At 48.3% G+C, this 22,966-nt stretch overlaps 1 protein-coding gene across 2 annotated transcripts in view; it reads right to left on the reverse strand.

Annotated features, from left to right (window-relative positions):
• Positions 1-19,992, reverse strand: part of LOC146782967 (cornifelin homolog) — a 48,856-nt gene extending 28,864 nt beyond the window's left edge. Inside the window, exon 1 of one of the 2 annotated variants that reach the window (XM_085639590.1) lies at positions 19,709-19,992. The gene's annotated coding sequence lies outside the window, so the exon portion shown is untranslated. Of the gene's footprint in view, positions 1-18,154; positions 18,283-19,708 lie in introns of those variants that run through there. The other variant, XM_085639591.1, reaches the window with a different exon arrangement.
• Between the last annotated feature and the right edge of the window lie 2,974 nt (positions 19,993-22,966).

A 22,966-nucleotide genomic window follows, 5' to 3' on the forward strand; every position in this document is an offset into this window, starting at 1 on the left:
TGACGCCGTGCAGCTCCGCAGCACAGCGCAGAGAGAGATCATTGGGCCATAGGCCTTGTGACTCAGAGCACTCGCAGAATGGAGGCGGCCCCTGGAGGGATATGGCGTTGGGCGCCTCGGAGCTGCGCTGCCCGGGGCCCTGCCGGCAGACAGACGAAGGGGCAGGAACAGCAGAAAGCGGTAACCCGGGGTTCAGCGCCAGACCGACGGGAGGAAATGGTTACGTTGTGAGCTGGCTGCGGAGGCCCGGAGGGGTATCCTGACCGGCTGCTGCCAGGTAAGGCATTGCAGGCGGCAACTGGCAGCATTGGGAATCTGTGATCCTGCGGCCGGGGCGGCCCGAGCTGGAAGCGGGCGACGGAGGGATACGCACTCTGGACTCCTACGATGCCATATGTGGGCAGCGCACAGTAGGCCCTGAAGCTCGGGAGAGGTGGGGGAAGGAAACAGGTCTCGCATAGAGTGGGTGACCCGTCAGCGGCATTTTCAGATTCGGGGGCGTGTTTTCTTTCTCTCCTCTTGCCATTGGCTGGAATGTTTACATTCAAGAGGAGAGAAAAAAAGTAAAAAACACGCCCTCGATCCGAAAAAGACGGGGCTTAAACGGACAGACGCCCCTCTCCTCCAATGGCTGGCCTCCGTTTAGGAAGCCAGCCAATGGAGAAGAGGGGCGAGTTCAAGCCCCGTACTGAAATCATTAAATCTCGCGAGCGAGACTGCGCAAGCGCAGCCTTCGCTAGCCGAGACCTAAAAACGAAACAGAGGTTGGTGGTGCCTGCCACGGCCCACGTAGGATGACAAAGAGTTCCAGAAATAAGAATCCTGTAACTGATTTTCTGTGATTCTTCTTGCAAATGCTGGTCCTAAGAATACATCCTTTTATGTATCAAGAGAAGTGATTTGTGCTTGTAAGCCATGGGATCGGACAGAATCTGTATGGGCGAAGAGCTGCAAGCACATCCTCGGGGCCCCGTTCAGGCCATGGTCAATGCATACCCATAAGATATGCGAGGCTCAAGGGGCCCTGCTCACATTCTGCAAGGGGGCTCATCATTTTGCATTTTACCAGTGGACCTCAGAGTGCAGCTCCTGAGAGTTCACGCTTGTGAAGGGTGCACAATACATGGCTCCAGCTGGACCCTACTCACTGGCACACTGTAACTGACTGCAAGACAACTGGCCAATTGGACTCGAACTCACACATGCACCCAGCTAAACAGCGCCTAGACGTGAGATCCGGCCAGGAGCGGGAACTGAGGGGCACGGTGAGAATATACTTTTTAAATTTAGAAAAAAAAACAGTTCCCCAACTTTTTATGAAAAGACAACCTTCAGCTGAAGTGTAAGGCAGGGAGTCTTGTGTGCTGTGAGGCCGAGGGAGAGGCAGACAGCTAAACAAGCATTCCTGCCAGGGTGCCTGCTTACTTGAAAGACATGTAAATGCGCACAACTGGTCAACCAGCAAATGTAAAGGGTGGCTGGGAGCCAGTATTGGCATTAATTGATGGAATCCCGTGAAGCTTGCTGATGACAGAATAAGGGGCATATTATCAAGCACAGCGTTAAAATTATCGCCGCTTTAGCAGAAGAAAACTGCGGCTAATGCGGCGATAATGGGCTTGATAATATGCCCTGGAGAACTCCCATAGAAGCCCATGTTCTGGTGTCAACATGGGCTTCTATGGGAATTCACAAGGGCATATTATCAATTCCATTATCGCCGCTTTAGCGGCAGTTTTCTGCCGCTAAAGTGGCGATAATTTTAACGTAGTGCTTGATAATATGCCCCTTATTCTTTTTGAGGTATATTACAAGGAAGTTACCAGCAGAGCTGTGAACTGTCTAGCTTACACTCGTCACTTACTGCACAAACGCCCTCCCTTACAATCCAAACCTGACCCACCCTGCTACTCGCGCCTTCCAGCCTATTCACTCACTTGCTACTCTAAAAATCAGTCTTTATTCTTGCGTCCATTGTCTCTTTAGAGTTTCTCTCACATACTCTTTCTCCATTTCTCTCTTCTCTGGTTTTTCGCCTCTCTCTGGTCTTTAAATGTCTCCAGGTCCAGCCCCTTCATTCCTGCTCTATGTTCCTTCTCTCTCTACAATATGCGGGCACTGTAGGCTTCCCCGCCCCCCATCCACCTCCACCTGATTTTAATATCTTGCACTTCTTGCCCTAATCTCCGTAACGTCCTCCCTCTCTCTGTACACTCCTCTTCCTCACTGCACATGTTTAGGGTTCTTCTAAAGTCAGACCTTCTCCCTGACACCTTTTGGCCCCCTTTCTGGCATCTCATTGGCCCCGCGTGTGCCCATGTTATGCCCTGATGGTGTGCACCATTATACAAGGCATGTTATTGTTCTCTAGACCCCTTAGTCATAAACCATCTATAAATAAAGTAAAATGAAATGCATACTCACTGACTGGATGTGGGTCTCACTCCTCGAAGCGCGTTCTCATCCCCTGGGTGTGTCACACCTCTTGGAGTAGAGTGCACTGACTCTTTGTAAGCTGCAGGTCGTGCAGCTCATCCCCCTCAGCTGGAGCCAGTCTGGCATCTTGCATCACAGTCTCCCTCTTTTGGCGTGAGTGTCACGCCTCAGCAAAGAGGCTCCTTCCATGGGTCCGAGTTTCAATTCTGGCAGCAGAGTCTCACTCATTGTTAGCAAGTGTGGCTGTATTTGTACCCTAGTCACACGTATGTGATGCAAGTCACACAACTTGGTGCACTATTACTTCTGTTTGGAGTTGAGTTCCACACCGAGGGGCACGGACTCACTCAGTGGGATGGAGTCCCCAGCCGTGGGGCACAGTCTCACTCATGGAGCAAGAATCCCACACCTCTAGTGAACACTCTCACTTGGTGGGTGGGAGTCCAACATTTTGGTGGAAAGCACAGCAACCATTACCATCACCAGTACTATCATCATTAGCATTCAAATTACCACCACCATTGTGACTACCATCTCCACCACCATTACCGCCACCAACACCATTAACACCACCAGCATGTCACCATAATGACTATCGTCGCCATTGGCACCTCCAAAATAGCCACAAACATTACTACTACCAACATCACCATTACCACCACCACCACCATTATCACCACCAACACCATTACAACCACCAGCATGCCACCATAAGGACTACCGCCACCATTAACGCCACCAAAATAACCTCAAACTGTACCACTACTAACATCACCATTACCACCACCAGCATGCCACCATAATGACTACCGCCGCCATTAGCACCACCAAAATAACCTCAAACCGTACCACCACCACTACCAACATCACCATTACCACCACCAGCATGCCACCATAATGACTAACACCACCATTGGCACTGCCAAAATAACCTCAAACCGTACCACCACCACTACCAACATCACCATTACCACCACCAGCATGCCACCAAAATGACTACCACCACCATTGGCACCACCAAAATAACCACAAACCTTGCCCCCACTACTACCAACTACACCGTTACCACCACGAACACTATTACCACCACCAGCATGTCACCATAATTACTACCGCTGCCATTAGCACCACCAAAATTACCACAAACATTACCACCACTACTACTAACATCACCATTACCACCACCAACACCATTACCACCATGGGCATGCCACCAGAATGACTACCATCACCATTGGCATCACCACAATTACCACACGCCTTACCAACACAACTGACAATATCCCCATTATCACCACCATTAACAACACTGCTGGTACCATCAACACCACCTAAACCATCACCACTGCCAAATTTGAGTATGGTTGATCTCTGAACTTTTGGGTGGGTGGAGGGAGGGAGTTTTATATCTGCCAAGAGACACTCCCTGGGCCCTTTCTGCTCCTTTCTTAGCTTGATGTAAGAGTAAAAGCCCCTGCGGTACCACCCAGGAATGGTAGTAAATAACAGAGTCTGGTTTTCTGTACCAAGTTAAATTGATTATTGTGCGCTGAGAAGACAACTACAGCTTTTACGGTGTCTTGTTTTGCAGGTAAAAGGTTAAGTTACAGATGCAATACTTTACAAAGGTATGTTTTGTGGCATTTCTTTAGAGTATTTTTCCTTTACAGGTCTGGTTCCTCTGTCCCCATACTTTTCTCTCACTCCCTTTATATTAGCTGGTTTGGCTTCATCTCTTGACCTTTGACTTGGTGGTCACCCGGTCCCTTCATTAGCTCCTCTCACCCTCTTTAATTTTTAAATTCCTATACTTAACCTCTCATCCTGGGGTGTCCTTCCCAGGGGGGCCATATGAAGGATGGGGAGATTAAGGGCGTCTTTAAGGGGCTTATGCCCTGTTTGCACCTTCTGGGGCTGGTAAGGCATAGGGCCGGAATCGCTGCTCCATTACCCTACCAAAGTCCTCGCTATTCCCTCCTTGACTCACCCTCATCACCTTAAATCTCACCATGACCAACTCCTTCCACAGTATACTGTGTACCACCTCATGCCCTAGCTCCACCACTGTGGTCCCTGTGGTTCTAGTTTGGAACCGCCTCCTTCACTTCTGGATGGACCTGCAGTCCCACTACCGTGGTATCTGTTGTGATCCCCTTGATTCACTGATACTGAGTGGGCCCCATAGACCCTCTGCTGTGGTGTCTCTATTTTCCTCTAGTTGTACCTTCTTCGCTTCTGGGTGGATCAGATGGACCCACTATTGGTGGATCAGATAGACCTAATATTGCATGGTCCATAATCACTGCCGCTGCTACTGCTGCCTGAGGGATGGGCAGCGGAGCTGGGACTACAAACTCCAGGCTCCCTTGTGGCCTCTGACGCCACCACCGACGCTGGCATTTCGCACCACGAGGCGCGCATAAAGTCGCCACCGGGCTCCCGCAGTGCGGGAAGTCCGTAATCACTGCCGCTGCTACTGCTGCACTGCCTGAAGGAGGGGCAGCGTAGCTGGGGACTACAAGCTCCAGGCTCCCTTGTGGCCTCTGACGCCACCACCGACATTTCGCACCAGAAGGCACGCATAAAATCCCCACCGGGCTCCCGCAGCGCGGGAAGCCCGTAATCACTGCTGCTGCTACTGCTGCACTGCCTGAGGGAGGGGGAGCGGAGCTGGGACTACAAGCTCCAGGCTCACCGACGTCGACATTTCGCGCCAGGAGGCGTGCATAAAATCACCACCGGTCTCCCGCAGCGCGGGACCCGCGGGCGTGCCCAGGCCAAGCCCGGGCCAAGGGCGGGCCCGTCAGTGACCGACTGAGACCAGACCGGGCCATCCCTCTTTTGTTGAGAAGTCATCATGGGTAAGCGAAAAGTCCCATGTTCCGCAGATACCATCAAATCCAAGGCAAGGATACCACGCAATTGTGCCTCCATTATCTCCTATTTATCTACAGCTGTGGGAGCTATAACCAGGGGCATAACACAGGCCCCCGCATCCCCCACAGTGCGGAGGGGCCCCCTCAGAACTGTACTCACACCGGAGAGCTCTGGATAAATCCAGAGCGGGGGCCCCTCTGCGTACCGTGCAGGGGGGCCCTTCAACTTTCGTTACGCCACTGGCTATAACCACAGAGATTCATAATGTGGAGGCACAGTTGGGTTTGGGGTTGGGAACTGATGAACTGGATGTAAACGCCATTGATAATGTCCCATGTTCAGACCCTGATCTTAGCCTTATTTCAGAAGCGGTAGTAAGTAACATTATTAGGGACAATGAAATCCCATCTACCTCATGCCCCAAGGTACAAATGGAGGGCAAGGGGAGTCCGGAACGGATAAGAACTGCGGTTGCAGCTGTTGGTAAAAAAAGGAGGAAAAAATGTCTAAAAGCAGGCCCTGCTATAAAGGTTTTTTCAACACGGAAGGGGTGCGATGACCACCAGACCACAGTGGAGTTACCATCTTCTAACCTTAATACAGCAAGTGTGGACTCTGTTCTACTACAGTGGTTCCCAAACTTTTGACTCCTGAGGACCCCCATTGAGTCTCCACTGGAAGCCGGGGACCCCCAAGCAATTTGTAGGATTTACATTTCAAACATTAAAACAGTAATTCGAAAAAAATGAACAAACGTGTGCACACAAAACAAATACTCAAATTACTAAGGATTTTAGGGGCATATTTACAAGTCCCTATCGCCATGGGAACGTCACTTTTTGCGATGTTCCTGTGGCAATAGGGGCTTTACCTTATTTACAAGGCACAGTTAAGCCACTTATTGTGGCTTAACGCTGCCTTGTAAATAAGGACCCCTTTCACGCAATGCTTGGCGTGAAAAAGGTGGGCAGTGGTAGTTGCAGTGGGCGTTTCACCCCATTACCCATTGATTTTGACACTGTCCTCTATTTACAAGGTCAGTTAAATAGGAGACAGCACCAGAATTAAGACCATGAAAAACCTGGTCTTAACTTGGCGAAATGAGGAGAAATGCCTTATTTCTCCTCGTTTTTTCTTTTTCCAATGGAAAAAGCAAAATACCTTTGATTGTTTATGTTCAGGATGGTGATCCTTCCTGAACATAAACAATCTTTAATACAAATTATGTTTTGTAACTTTCATGTGTGCTGCATTTGGCAGCACACAAAGAAGTGACAAAAAGGCATTACAAAATTTTTCATGTGCAGGAAGTGGGAACATAGCAGCATCAGGATAACGATAGACTGGGAATAAAAATATGTTGCTAACTTTTACCATGCAAGCAGCTCTTTGACAGTTTATAGGACACTGTGCTAGATTACGATTGTCCCTTATGAATTGCACAGTGACAAAAGAATCTCTGTGACAAAATCAGTAGACCACTGACCTATGCACAATTAATACTGTTTTTTAAAATGCATTGTACACGTTCTTTGCTTTAGGCATATTAACCCTCTGTGTCACATTAGATAAGTCAAAGCTGCCACTAGACAAAACTCTCATCAATCTCTCCAGCAGGTACATTAATCACTGGCATTTTCTTGACACTTTTATAGTTGCTCTAAAACTGCTAATTTTACAAGGAACTTTGCAGTGCTTTTAAAACTGCTGCCTGCGGACCCCCTGGGAATGTGCCACGGACCCCTGGGGGTCCTCGGACCCCAGTTTGGGAAACACTGTTCTACTACATATTGACACTCTTGTTGGTTCGCTCAAGGAGGACCAATTTAATTATGTTAAATCTGGATTAGACTGCGTGATGGAAAGGTTAACCAGAATAGAGTCCAAATTGGGTGATTCCAGGGATGACGTTACTGGGGGTAGGAGTCAGGATAAAAATGATACTGGTAATATACCAAATAGACCAAACATGGCTGATACCGGCATAAGTCTACAAACCACCCGTAAGATGACCTCCGAAGAGAGAAGGCCACCGATCATAACATTTTGGGGGCCTACAAAAACGAATGAGGCTTCTAATGGACTTAGGGGTGGTACTGGTGTGGGGGCTGCAACTGCACCCCAGTGGAGGAACAAAACACCATGTCTGACAGGGCTCAACAAAATAGCCGTAGGAGCGCCTGTTAAGCAAGGAAGGCTGCACTTGCCACCAGAGGCTACCCCCCGGTAGCGGTCCTAATAGGGGGTGCCCCCTCTCAAAATAAACAGTATTGAGACAACTGAGGATTGAGGAACTCATTCGTAAAGTTAAGTTCTGGTGTAACAAATTCTCTGAGGAGGGATCCAGAGCATCTACACACATTATAATGGTCAGGCGGGTGGGATGGGTGGGAAGCCGCCCTAAATCAGATGATGGTGACTGTATAGTCATCAATTTTGATCGGATAAATGTAGCAGGCTGGCTCTTCCGGGAGAGCTCTAACTGTGGTCTGGGAGGGATCACTGCCCTGCCCCTGGGTTTCTTTTATCCTCCGGCAATGGGTGACCGGGGCAGAGATTATAAGGGACCGCAGAGATATACAGCAGGAGAAGGGTCGCTTAGGCCCACTGTCAGAACTATGTATAATATTGGCCAATCCCTTCGTGTAAATACCATGAAACCATTCCAATGTCACTCAAGCCCCACTGCTGCAGTAGATGACAGAGTTAAAGGGAGTAGGTTTGAAACTACAAATAGATTTGCCCCACTGAGTCAGCTGGATAGTAATGATTGACTAGACTCTTGTTCTTCTAAGGACGGGCACATCAGAGATAGAGATACTCACATGAACTGAATTATCAAACCCACACGGGGGAGGAGGTTAACATTGGGCCGCAAGCCAAGATATTAAGCTGGAATATAGCAGGACTTACAAATAAGACAGATGATGATAGGTGGAAAGATTTTTTAAATGACTTTGATATGATTGAGCTACAAGAGACTTGGAAAACTGAGAATAATTTCTGGATGGATGGTTACACAACCTATTTTGAGCCAGCGAAACCATCAGTAGCTGGTAGGGCAAAGGGAGGCCTAATAACCCTGATTTGCCTAAAGGTTGTAGGCAATCACCGTAAGTTGGACTCGGGTTCACCGAATTGTCTAGTTGTGCAGATTCGGCCCACTAATGCACCTAAACGTCTTATTGTTCATTTTTATAATTCATTTGACAGAACTGTTGCAAATGAACACCTGGCCAGTCTGAATCATTTCCTTGAGTTGTATAACGGGAAACAAACTACCTCTTATTCGGTTATTGTTTTTGGTGATTTTAATGTACATCGATGCCAATCGAACTGTCATGTTACTGACTGCTTAGGCCCTGGTAATCATTTAGAGATACACTTCGAACACTAACAGCAAGGTGTTTTTTAGAGATCACCCTAGCGGAATTTGGCTTACTATATCCTAACACCTCGCATGATAGCAATGACATTCTAACATTTAAAGGTAGGGGAATGCACTCTACTATTGATTATATTTTCATTAGTGCAGCCCTGACCCCCCAGGTGATAGGATATACCACTACGTGTCACACTTTAGTGACCACAATCCTATACATATCACATTGGTGGGGGGTATTAAGAACAATTTAAAATCAAGTAGATGTGATCTCACCCCAACTTAAAACCTAAAGACCAAGCCCGTAGACTGAAGTGGTGTATGGTAGTGCCGGGGGATTTTCAAGTGAACCTGCTGAACACTGTTAGAAGGGCGATCGATCTCTGTTTAGACGATAATATAAGGCACAAGGAGATCCTTATAGCGTATTCTAAAATCTGCAGTCAGGTGGCCTCTGATCTTAAACGCCCATATAAGGAATTCCAGAATAAAGGGGAGAGGTGGTTTTACCATATTTGTACAGCTGCCCACCAAAAGTTGTTGGTGGCTTTAAAACACAAACCACAAGATAAAAGTGCAATAGTAGCCCTAAGGAAAGCATACAAACGGGCCATAAATACACACAAAGGACAGATTAAAAATAAGGCATGGAATGATCTTTTGTACATTGATGTCATCAAAAATAGTGTCAAGTTTTGGGAAATCGTTAACAAGCCATTTTTTCAGGAAACCACTGGTAGCTCTCTAGAATGTAATATACCGGAGCAGGAATGGTTTAATCATTTTAAAATTGAATATGGTGATCAGGAGAATCAAAGACCCTCAGGTACCGCATTTGAGGTAGAGGCATACATTATGGTTTTTACAGAATTAGAAGTAGCAGAGGCCATAAATCAAATGACAAGTAATGAAGCCCATGGACCAGACGGTGTCCCAGCCGATCTTTTTAAATCCAATGTGACACTATGGTCAAAACTTCTGGCTCATGTTTTTAATATGGCATGTAAATTAGGCAGATCATGGTCTGAGTCAGTCATTGTCCCGGTTTTTAAAAAGGGTAATAGAGGGGATCCCAGCTGCTACAGACCAATTTCACTTATAGATTCCGCGGTACAGGTGCTTGAAAGAGTGGTACTCAGCAAACTTAACGGTCTGGTTCAACAAAACTAATACACTATCTAACCTGCAATACGGCTTTAGGAAAGGAAGGGGTACCACTGACCAATGCTTGAATCTGCACCTATTAATTGGGAAGTATACCATCGCCAAGAAGGGGACATTGTATCTGGCGCTCATGGATCTTTCCTCGGCCTTTGACCGAGTGAATAGACCCAAGTTATGGGCTATACTAATCAAACGAGGTGTGGACAGAAACATTGTTTATTTCCTTGCCGATTTGCATAGAGATTTGACAACCACAGTGAGGTACGACCAAAGGGGGAATTGCACCCAGGGAACACACATCGTTAATGGTGTCAGGCAGGGATGTATCTTGGCCCCCCTACTTTTCACCCTTTATATCAACAACTTGGATTTGGTTTTAGGGGAAGCCAGTAAAGACATCCCGCGTGTGGGGGAATGGCTGATCCCAGCCCTCCTATACGCAGATGATGCCGCCCTATTAGCAAGAATTGCGGTTGGTTTACATTGTCTTTTAATTTCTTTTGCCGTAATCATGAGATCTCTGGATCTAAGTGTAAACTTTTCAAAATCACACTCAATGATAATCGGCTCTAGGCCTAAAAGGGTTAAAACTCTCCACTGGGAGGGTAACATGATTACTAGGGTCACTATATTCCCTTACCTAGGCATTATCATTGATGATAGAGGTACATGGGACCCGCAAATGAACGCAAAAAGAAATTTATCGGCCAGATCTACATCTGCGGTTCTAGGCTTTGCACGCAGGCTAGGGGCTAAACCAATACAAGCACTATTAAATGTATATCGAGCAAAATGCATTTCAATCGCAAACTATGGCTCGGATATATGGGGTTTTAGAGAAGCAAAGGAAATTCAAATAATTGAAAACAAATTCTTAAGAAATTTGCTTCGGAGCCACAGTCAACACCATCAAACATAATTCATCAAGATACTGGGATAGGCTTTGTGGCTGATCTAATTGAAATGGCACCTTTACTAAAATTGATAGCAACTTGGGTAAACCCCGAACTTGAAATGAATCGTGAAATCTTGAGAGATTGTTTAGCTTTAGACCGAGCTAGCAGCATTCCCTGGTTGAGTCACGTGAAAAGGCTGACAGAGCAATTGGGACGACCTGAATTATTGAATTCTCCAGAAAAATTACTGAAGAGATACATGCAGTGGGTCAAGAAATCTTATTTATATATGGCACTTATGGAAAGAGAGATGAGAGAGTTGGCAAAACCAACGGTACGTGCCCATCAATTGTTAAAAACGTCTCGTGCAATTGAACCCAACTTAAATGTGGTAACCAATTCTAACTATCGCTTCCTTCTAGTAAGATTTAGGCTGAAACAGTTACACTTTCTACTTGCAGAACCACCGGGATGGAGAAGGGTGGCGGACCAGGGCGTCTGTACATGTGCTAATTTCTCCTCCCAGGACACATTGCACTTCGTTTTATTCTGTGAGCCCTTTTTGCATAGTCGGAAACGTTTGATTCTCCTAATTTTAAAGGGCAAAGGATTTTTACAGGCGAAACCAGCACTAATATATTTACAGATGTTGTTTAATGTCTGGGAAATGTTTAACATAGCGAGTTTCCTCACAGCAGCAGTCAGAATAAGGAGGAAAAAAGAGAGAGTGATTCCCATGATCTAGTTCATAACAATTAATTTTTAATAATCAGGTTTTAAAGCTGTATACTGTTTGTCCACCTTGTGTATCTAACCAGTGCAATATCATTGTTAACTAATGTCATATTAATGTTTTTAACTCTTTTTATTGTGTAGAATGCTTTTATGGTTTTAAATAACCGAATAAAGTAATTTTGACTGACTGCACGGTCCATAAAGATTCACTACTGAGTGGACCTTTCGGCCCAGTACTGGGTGGATCCTAAAGACCCACAATGGGTACATTCCACAGACCCACAACTGAGTGGACTTCACACACCCACTACTGGGTGGACCCCACACGTCCAGTACTGGGTGGAGCCCACAGACCCACTATAAGTGGATTACATACACCTACTCTTGTATGAAGCACATATAGCTACCACTGGGTGGACCCACAGACCCTCTACTGTAATGTCTGGTTTGTAACTTCTCGCTCTGGGGGCCCCATAGACCTTCTGTGGTGCACCTGATTACCCTTCGGGTGCACCGCGGCCAATCTTTTATGGACCAAGCCCAGCACCTCACTTCTCCCTACCCACCTTCCAGAAGATGTAAGCTCCATGAGTTCATAATGGCAGGTAGGTGCAAACCTCTCTGCTACATGCCATACTTCAGGCAGCTACAATTTCAGTTTGAGGCACACCCATGAGCCTCTGACCCCATATTAAAACACTTCTTACATAGTAACCAATAAAAGAAACACAACCAGCCATACATAACAAGTAGAGAAGCTTCTTACTTGGCCGCCCGGAAAAGAAATTTGAAACAAACTGTTAACCATCCAAGAATAAAGGGAAACTGGGGTGTCCTTTAGGTATTTTTTATCTTTTAGACCCCATTAGGAATAATATTCAAAGAGCTCCCTGGAAGATGGTTGGGCCCGTCCTGGTTTATAGGGTCCAGGATGAGACCCGGTGATGAAGCATGACACAAATAGGGGGTGTGAGGGTCCCTAAACAACCCTTGTGGTTAGCATTCCCTTCTGGAAAAACAGAATCAAAGTCAAGACGGCGGTAGTAGACTTTTGGTGGTAAAACAGGGCTTTAGCTATGACATTCATGAACAGAGGAAAGTAGGTGATCACTGATAAGAGCTGCAACCCATTGGAGGTCTTCTTTTCCTGGCACAGAAAGGAGTGCACACCCACTGATGCCAAGCACAAGCCATCTGCCCTAACAACACCAAGGTGGTACAAGCGATCTGCCCTAACAACACCAAGGTGGTGTATGCATTCTGCCCTAACGACACCAAGGTAAATGTAAATGTAAATGTCAAGGTACTTATAGAGCGCACTGTCACCAGACGGCCACCTTGCGGTGTCGCCTTTGTGGTTTCCTGGCGCTAATACTCATACCGCTGTGGAACCCCTCCTGGCTTTCCCTGTGAAGTGTCCACTCCTGGGCACCCCCAGGGTGAAGCCAGGCATCCTTAGCGCTGTTGGGGCCGGTGTGGAGGCTATGCAAGCTATTGCCCAGAGTTGCAGCGTGGGGCCCGTGATTAGAATAGGCACCGAGGCGAGAATAGACAGGTCTGAGGAAATTGAGCCCGAGCCCCGCCGAGGCGGGAATCGAACCCTGGTCCCTGGCCAGAACTCTGCTTCAGGGTCTGCCGCTCTAACCATTGAGCCACACTCCTCCAGTACAAGTGTTCTGCCCTAACGACACCAAGGTGGTACAAGCGTTCTGCCCTAGTGACACCAAGGTGGTACAAGCGATCTGCCCTAACGACATCAAGGTGGTACAAGCGTTCTGCCCTAGTGACACCAAGGTGGTACAAGCGATCTGCCCTAGTGACACCAAGGTGGTGCATGCATTCTGCCCTAATGACACCAAGGTGGTACAAGCGATCTGCCCTAGTGACACCAAGGTGGTGCATGCATTCTGCCCTAATGACACCAAGGTGGTACAAGCGATCTGCCCTAGTGACACCAAGGTGGTACAAGCATTCTGCCCTAATGACACCAAGGTGGTACAAGCGATCTGCCCTAGTGACACCAAGGTGGTGCATGCATTCTGCCCTAATGACACCAAGGTGGTACAAGCGATCTGCCCTAGTGACACCAAGGTGGTGCATGCATTTTGCCCTAATGACACCAAGGTGGTACAAGCGATCTGCCCTAGTGACACCAAGGTGGTACAAGCGTTCTGCCCTAGTGACACCAAGGTGGTACAAGCGATCTGCCCTAGTGACACCAAGGTGGTACAAGCGTTCTGCCCTAGTGACACCAAGGTGGTACAAGCTATCTGCCCTAACGACATCATAGTGGCACAAGCGTTCTGCCCTAGTGACACCAAGGTGGTACAAGCGATCTGCCCTAGTGACACCAAGGTGGTGCATGCATTTTGCCCTAATGACACCAAGGTGGTACAAGCGATCTGCTCTAGTGACACCAAGGTGGTACAAGCTGTTGGAGGACACCTTCAGAGGAAGTGGGCTCTTATGTGATTGGTGCATTCTCGCTCATTCCCCTAGTAGATGGGGATTGCGGTAACCTATTTGTGTGACCTATTTGTGACTTGTTTGGTAGGATGGCTCTTCTAAACTCACCACTAAATGTTCTGTCAAGTTTACTGAAACTGAAGGAAAATGTGATCTATTTTCGTGCAGCAGCTCAGCTTGAATTAACCTCAAGATATTTCCTGAAGCTTTAACGTGGGATGGGACCTGTCAAGTGGCGGCTGGATGAACCTAGGGTGATACAAAAAAGAAATACACTTACCTTCCTGCACGCCACGACATCTTCCTACTTCAATCATCTCTCTTCAAGGCAGGCTCCAACGCGGGACCCAGCCATCTCCCCTCATCATTTCCAGGGCTGCTCTCACCAGTATGAGGTAAGCAACAGGATTTGAGGGAGCTGCCTCTCTCAGGGGCATATTTACAAGCCCCTATTGCCACCACAACGTCACTTTCAGTGACGTTGTGATGGCGATAGGGGCCTCGCCTTATTTACAAGGCAGTGTTAAGTTACTTAACGTGGTTTAATGCTGCCTTGTAATTAAGGCCCCCTTTCATGCTGTATTTAGCGTGAAAGGGGAGGGCAATGGTGTTGTGTTGGGGGTTCCACTGCAACACCTATTGAGTTTGACCCTGCCCCCTATTTACAAGGGCAGCATAAATAGGAGGCAGCGCATACATTAAGACCAGCGAGAATATGGTCTTAAACAGGCAAAATGAGGAGAAATGCTCTATTTCTCTTTGTTTTTGCTGTTTCCATGTGTGCTGCCTTGTGCAACACACATAGAAACAGCAAATTGCCTATGATTGTTTATGTGCAGGAAGGTTCGCCTTCCTGCACATAAACAATCATTTAACAAAAATTCAGGTTTGCAACTTCTATGCGTGCTGCATTTAGCTGCACACATAGAAGTTACAAAACAGCATTTAAAGATTGTGTATGTGCTCGAAGGGGGACCTTCCTGCACATAAACAATCTTCCCCCCAACGCAGACACCGTTTCACCATAGTGCAAGGGTGCCTGCGTTGGCGCTAGGCAGCTGAACAGAGCGTCAGTGCAAGGGGAAACGCAGGGCTGTGCCACATTCTTGTGAATACGGCACATCCCTGCGCTTTCAGAATGGAGCAGCGTGGTGTTAGCAATGTTTGCTTAACGCTACGCTTCTCCATTCTGTTGTAAATATGCCTCTCAGTGCTCTCAAAGCCCTGGAGGCCTGCGCTTTCTCTAACCCAGCTGTCCAAGACAGCTAGGAGAGAGGTTTAAAATGTGCATGTCTGGCTGACCGTTGCAAGGCAGCCGGCCCAAGGGACATGCGCATTTTAAACTTAAGCCCACAGCTCCCTGCTGCCACTCGGCAGCACTGGCCCCGCCCCGTCCTGACACTCATTTTGCGACGGGTTGGTTGCTGAAAAATAAAATGGTAATAAATCAAGATTATTACCATTTTCTTTTTCAGCTCTGGCCTGGGGCTTTTCTTTGTGGGGTGACGCTCCTCCGCTCAAAGGAGGAGCCAACCCTGGACCCGTCTTATTTCTGCTGAAAACTTTGTTTTTCATCACATCTCTGCTTCTGTGCAGCAAACGGGCCTGTCTTGGTTACAGGGGCCTAAAACTGCCTCTAAACTGGAAGATTGATCTGGGGGTCTCAACTCTTGGATATTGCGGCTGTTTAAATGCAGCATCCCAGTGTTTCCCTTTATCGAAGCATCCGCCCTAACGACACCAAGGTGGTATGAGCAATCTGCCCTAACAACACTGACATGGCACCAAGGTGGTACAAGTGATCTGCCCTAACGACACCAAGGTGGTACATGCAATCTGCCCTAACGACACTGAAATGGCACCAAGGTGGTACAAGTGATCTACCCTAATGACACCAAGGTGGTACGAGCAATCTGCCCTAATGACACCAAGCTGGGCACGTCTACCGATGTCAAGTACAAGCGATCTGCCCTAATGACGCCATGATGGTGCGCGCGATCTGCACTAATGGCACCAGGCTGGACTCGCATACCAACGCCAGGTACCAGAAATTAGCACTAATGACACCATGGTGGGCACACCTACTAAAGCCAAGGTCAAGACATCTGACCTACCAACAAGAAGGTGGGCACACCAACCGATGCCAGGTATTAGTGATCTACACTAACACCCAGCCTTCCCTCGCCCCCTGGCCAGAGAGCCGGGAACCCCAGCTAGAATCATCGAAAGAGCTCTCTATGGGCACAGCCACCACTGCCACTCAAGTCCTGCCCGCTCACAGTATCAGGGGATCCTGGCAATCCGAACGGCCCTACTTCCCCAGACACAATACGCCTTGGGGCAGAGAGCTCTGCCTGTTCCAGCCTCCAGAGCTCTGCCCCCACAGAACCGCAGGATCCCTGGTACATCTACCAGTGCCAACTTCAAGTTCCTACCCTCGTGGGGGTCAATGAGCCCTGGCACAGACAGCCTGGCACTTTTAGCTATATGAATAATCCCCGGGCTCTGCCCTCACAGAGCCATGGGACCCTTGGAACAGACAAATGGGTGCATCTACCAGGGTCAGCTCCAGGCTCTGCCCTCACGGGGTCATGAACCCTGGCACTGACCGCCTGGCACTTAGGGCTCTGCAATCACAGAACCATGGGACCCTTGGAACAGACAGATCGGTACAGCTACCAGTGCCAACTCCAGGCTCTGCACTCACGAGGTCATGAACCCTGGCATGGACCGCCTGGCACTTAGGGCTCTGCCCTCACAGAACTATGGGACCCTTGGAAAAGACAGATCGGTACCGCTACCAGTGCGAACTCCAAGTTCCTACCCTTGCGGGGGTCAATGAGACCTGGCATAGACAGCCTGGCACTTCTGGCTACATGAATAATCCCTGGGCTCTGCCCTTACAGAACCATGGGGACCCTTGAACCGACACACGGGTACATCTACTAGTGCCAACTCCAAGTTCCTACCCTTGCGGGGATCAATGAGACCTGGCATAGACAGCCTGGCACTTCTGGCTTCATGAATAATCCCTGGAGTCTGCCCTCACAGAGCCATGGGACCCTTGGAACAGACAAATGGGTGCATCTACCAGGGTCAGCTCCAGGCTCTGCCCTCACGGGGTCATGAACCCTGGCATGGACCGTCTGGCACTTAGGGCTCTGCCCTCACAGAACTGTGGGACCCTTGGAACAGACAAATCGGTACAGCTACCAGTGCCAACTCCAGGCTCTGCACTCACGAGGTCATGAACCCTGGCATGGACCGTCTGGCACTTAGGGCTCTGCCCTCACAGATCTATGGGACCCTTGGAAAAGACAGATCGGTGCAGCTACCAGTGCGAACTCCAAGTTCCTACCCTTGCGGGGGTCAATGAGACCTGGCATAGACAGCCTGGCACTTCCTGCTACATGAATAATCCCTGGGGTCTGCCCTCACAGAACCATGCAGACCCTTGAACAGACACCCGGGTACATCTACCAGTGCCAACTCAAAGTTCCTACCCTTGCGGGGGTCAATGAGACCTGGCATAGACAGCCTGGCACTTCTGGCTACAGGAATAATCCCTGGGCCCTGCCCTCACAGAACCATGGGACCCTTGGAACAGACAGATCGGTACAGCTACCTGTGCCAACTCCAGGCTCTGCACTCATGAGGTCATGAACCCTGGCACGGACCGCCTGGCACTTAGTTCTCTGCCCTCACAGAACCATGGGACCCTTGGAACAGACAGATCGGTACAGCTACCAGTGCGAACTCCAAGTTCCTACTCTTGCGGTGGTCAATGAGCCCTGGCATGGAGAGCCTGGCATTTCTGGCTACATGAATAATCCCCTGGCTCTGCCCTCACAGAACCATGGGGACCCTTTAACAGACAGCTAGGTACAGTTACCAGTGCCAACTCCAGTCTTCTGTCCTCCCAGGATCAAGGAGCCCTGGCACAGACTGCCTGCCTATGCCAAACGCAGGTCAGAATCCCTGGCACATACAGTGGTACAGCGAACATCACCAGCGTCACAGAAGCTGTTTTCACAAGACTGGAGCAGTGGCATCGCCTGTCATCACCAACCACAAAGACTCATCCCTACAAACACCTGCACACACTACGGACAGTAGCCCCGCCCACTGCTGGAGGTGCCAGCCAGGCCATGGCAACACCCCTGTCTGGATATCTGTCCGAGAAGTGGGGGGCTCTCACCTGGTGACGTGGAGACGAGGGGTCCTTGTGAGTGCTGAACTGGAGCCTGACGGTGCAGTCTGGAAGATGTGCCCGCCTGCCCCTGCCACCAGCCCTACAAGGGCACCCACGTCACGCAGTCTGCTCCACCCTGCTGGGGAACGAGTAGGGTTCACTTCCAGAAATCATGGGGTGGAGAGCACGTGCTTCCTCTGCAAAATCAGCAGAGCGTGAAGGTGAACATCTCTGGGGTGGTAACCGAAAGCCTGGGGGCGAGGGGTATCCGCTCCTATAATCACATGCATGTCCCTGGGGGCATGAGGGATGTGTCAGAGAGACCCTTCAGGGCTCACACTGCGGGTGTCTCTGCTCAGAAGCGGTACTACCTGGATGTCTCTGCTCACAGACAGCAGCAGATTGGACAAAGTTTCACGTCACACCTCAAAGTGAGTCTAAAACAGTGTGGTCTTCAAACTTTTTGATGCCGAGACCCTCCCCCAATCAAAATTCTTTAGGCATAAGGACCCCCTCCCAACAAAAAATTTCTAGAACCTGGTAGTCCCTAGAATTGACGACCATAAATGTTCTCCCGAGAAACAGTCAATCTGTGGTTGCACCTCATTAGTACCAGTTTAACGCCCAAATATAGCAATAACCAACAACAAGCATTTGCAATGCATTCGGTCTTCTTGCTATTGTAAATGATAATCCTTACGTATGTTGATTGGGTTCTGGTGGAGTGGATGTATGTTGTCTGTAGTGGTATTTTGTGGTTTTTGTTGTGATTGTTAGTTGTGGAATTGTGTGGGGTGTGCAGTATTTTTGTGTTTTGGAATTATGTGGTATGGTTAATAGATGGCTGTAAGTGTTGTATCGAATATATTGTAAGTATTTTGGATGAGGATCGGTAGCTTGTGCGAATGAGAGAAAGTATTTATAAATACAATCATTTTAAAGATATACATAGATTCATAACACACATTTGTAGATGTTTAAAGCTCCTTCTGCCCCACAAGCAAACTGTTCCTTATACAGTAACCTGAGATCTGCTCTTAGCCATGTAGATACATGCATCACCAGGACATTCATGAACGCCCTGCACCAGCCAGTCTCACTGCATACGTTTTTAAGTCATATGATACAATATCAGTTCAAGGGTGGTTCTGGGGTGATGTGGGAATGTTCAATGGTGGGTGGGGTTCACAGGGCAGGGGTCATGAGCAAAGGGAAGTCTTTGGGTAAACAGACCAATAAGTAACCTTTCCAGAGCAGAAACGAATATAACTCAGTAATTTGGCCCTATGACAAAAGGCCTCCTTCAAATCGTTTACAATGTCATACTAACCTCAGAACTATGCTATACAAATATCATAAGACAACCGTAGCATCTCTGCTTCTCCTGTCCCAACAGCGTATCAAATCACTTTTGTACAACAATCTAATGCCATTTATGTGCTAAGATTGAGGCTTCAACATTTCGCAAGTCAGTTTCAAATAAGTTTCATGAAACAATTTGTTTGCATGCCCATGTTGACACATTTAATTTTAAATCTCTACAGAAAGTCTTTCTCTCACCTTGCTTTGATGAGGGAGCGGGTTGGGTACCAGAAGCAAGGCTCAGTCTCTCTGCCTACTACCGTCTGCGCTTGGGGGAAGCGGGCTTGCCAGTTCTATTGCGTGCACAGGCTGGGGTCTGCCCACTACGACCATGTGTGAGCGTGGGGCAGGGAGCACCGAGCCTCATCAGAGCCCACGGTGCGAGCGTCTCTCCTCCCCGAGCTCCACAGCACATGAGTGGCATATCCAGAAAATACCGCTTCTGCAAGTGGCATCGCTGGGTGGGGCCTGTGCCCATGTGTACGTGTCCTGTGGTGCAAAGGGAGAGGAAGGACAGATCCATAAGCGCTGAAAGAAAGAGAAGTGCTATTTCCCTTTTCTTGTAAAAAAGTTGAGGCGAAACCTTTGCTCAGACAGCTTTATTGTGGGTTAAAATGACAAAAATAGTTAAATGATATTGCCACACAATGCGCTGTATTCCACCGCATATTTCATTGCTGCATACTCCAGTCATCCCCGCCACATCATTTGGAATTCCATTTACACATAATGCCAGTGTTCCTGTTACATAGTGCTTAGGCACCATGCCAGAGGGTTGCCACCTTCCTACATGTTCTCAACACACAATGTTTAAAATAATTGTCATTTATACGGTATCAACATTGTGTCATACACAGATAACACCCAACTCGTCCTCTCCCTATCCAACGAACTCAACACCACCAGACACAATTTTCAAGAAGGCATGGAATCCGTCGCCAAATGGATGAAAAACAGCTGCCTTCAACTAAACACCAACAACACAGAAGTACTGATCATGGGCCCACACCCTGATGCCTGGAACGACACCTGGTGGCCCCCCGCCCTCGGAAATCCGTCCACCCCCACGGACCACGCACGCAACCTAGGAATCATCCTGGACTCTGAACTCAAAATAGACCGCCAGATCAATGCCATCTCGTCCTCCTACTTACACACCCTCCGCCTCCTACGCAAGACCTTCAAATGGATCCCCCTCGAACACAGAAAGACCGTCACTCATGCCCTGGTCACCAGCAGACTCGACTACGGCAACGCACTCTACGCCGGAATAAACAAAAACCCAACACACAAGCTACAGAACATCCACAACGCCGCCGCAAGCCTGGTCCTCAACCTGTCAAGACACTGCCACATCTGCCAGCAGATGCGCACACTCCACTGGCTCCCCATCAAAGCTAGAGTCACCTTCAAGATGCTCACCCACGCTCACAAGGTCCTCCACGACACAGGACCAGCATACCTGAAAAGCCGACTCAAATTCCACGTACCCCAAAGCACCCTGCGATCAGCCCAGCTCTCCTACGCCGTGGTCCCCCTCACCAGAAAGACCAGATTAGGCGGCTGCTCCTTCTCCTTCCTCGTGGCCAGAGCCTGGAATGCCCTCCTTCTCCACCTCAGACAGACAACATCTCTCCCCATCTTCACAAGAAACCTCAAAACCTGGCTCTTCGACAGACCCCCTCCTTGATGGACTGGAACCTGCAAAGCCAACCTCCCCCAGCGCCTTGAGACCCTCATGGGTGAGTAGTAGCACTTAACAAACACGTGATTGATTGATTTCTAGAGTGCCAGCAATCACCTTCCAGACTCTCGAGACGCTGGTTTCCGGTTGTGAACTTTACCCTTGCAAATCATAGGTAACAGGTGAGCTAGTTGAACTGAAGCAAAACAAGACTACAATTCCCAGACTTCAGTGGGCCATCAAAATCTGTGTCCTGGAAACATGGTGCCCTGATACTTTGGAGACTGGTGACACGCCTGCTGGCTAGAGAACAACGGATGTTGGGGCACCTGTGGCAGCTTTAGGGCAGTGCGACTGGTGCCAGTGCACCTTGCGTCAAGGTAGGAGGGACCGCACTCTGAAACATCCCAGGTCAAAAGCACCTACTGCAGAGCTCCCCATGTAGTCAGCAACCTCCAAAAAACTAAAATGACAAAATAACACTAATAAAGAACGCATCTGTCGGAGAGATCAGAGCTCCATCTAGTCCTAATAGTTAAAGCGCAGTGTCCAGAGAGCGGGCATATATTGTAGTTAAAGTTAAAGTGCGGTGTCCGAGCACGCTATAGTATATATCTTTAGTAAAAACGGTGACGCACAATGTTAATTAAATACAGAAACCAAACATCTAGAACATGTGGGTGCATTATCTGCGTCGGGTATACCGTACATGTTTCTTAAACTCCAAAATAAAGGAACATTGCCAAAACAACAAGCATTTGCAATGCAATAGGTCTCCAATTTACGCGAAACCTATTGCATTGCAAATGGTTGGCAACTTGGCATAACGGACTACGGGAGGGAGGGCGGGGGGAAGAAGGCATGGACATTGGTAGGGATGTAGGGAGGGTGGGGGAAGAAGGCACGGATAACAGGAGTGCGGGCGGGCAGGGGGTGGGGAGGAGAGGAGAAGGCAGGGATAACAGGAGGGAGGGCGGGGGAGAAGGCACGGACATCAGTACCACTGGCATTTCACTCACTGGCCACCCCTGCTGCAGCATTATCCAGGCTGTTTCAAAAGTGAAAGGGGGCGTAGCCGCTAAATATAAGCGAAGCACATCGTCCGCCTAATGAAGAAACTTAATAAAGGAAATAGTACACGCCCCATGTAACAACAAAGTAAAGGGACCAGTTGCCATGGGAGGATATAAATGACTATATGGATGTTCTAAGAGGGACTAAAAAGCCTCATAATGAATCAGAAGACAGCATTTACAAAGGACAAACACACAAGCCAATGAAAAATAAGGGCGGGCAAGTGGGCAAAGCTTCTCTCCTTACTGAACTACCACAGCTCACGGTGAACCTAAAAAGGTGACCAGTACAGCTTTACAAAGGGCCTTCTACAGAGCGGCAACACCTGTTGCTGCTGTTTAGTAACTTTTTAACCTTTTGAGTAAATATATTTTTTTTGTGTGAAAACCAGCAGATACTGCGGCAGATGATGGATTATGTGACAAATGAGGCATATCTATAATTATGCAAAAATTGCTGCGGCCGCACAATCACATAATTCCAGTGGCCCTTGGTATAATAGCTGTAATGCATGGGCTGCAGCTTTATTGCACGGCATTAGAGGAAAACCATACTATATGTCATGGGATGCTGACGGCTTGGCATTTACAGCTGCATGGAACTGAAGGTAGCTGAACATCAGTCATCATAATTAAAACATATGTACCTTTTTCAGGTCTTTCACCGTCAGGTAGCTACATATAAAATAACTGGCAGTT

The sequence above is a fragment of the Triturus cristatus genome, chromosome 12 (assembly GCF_964204655.1).
Source record: "Triturus cristatus chromosome 12, aTriCri1.1, whole genome shotgun sequence".
NCBI lineage: Eukaryota > Metazoa > Chordata > Amphibia > Caudata > Salamandridae > Triturus > Triturus cristatus.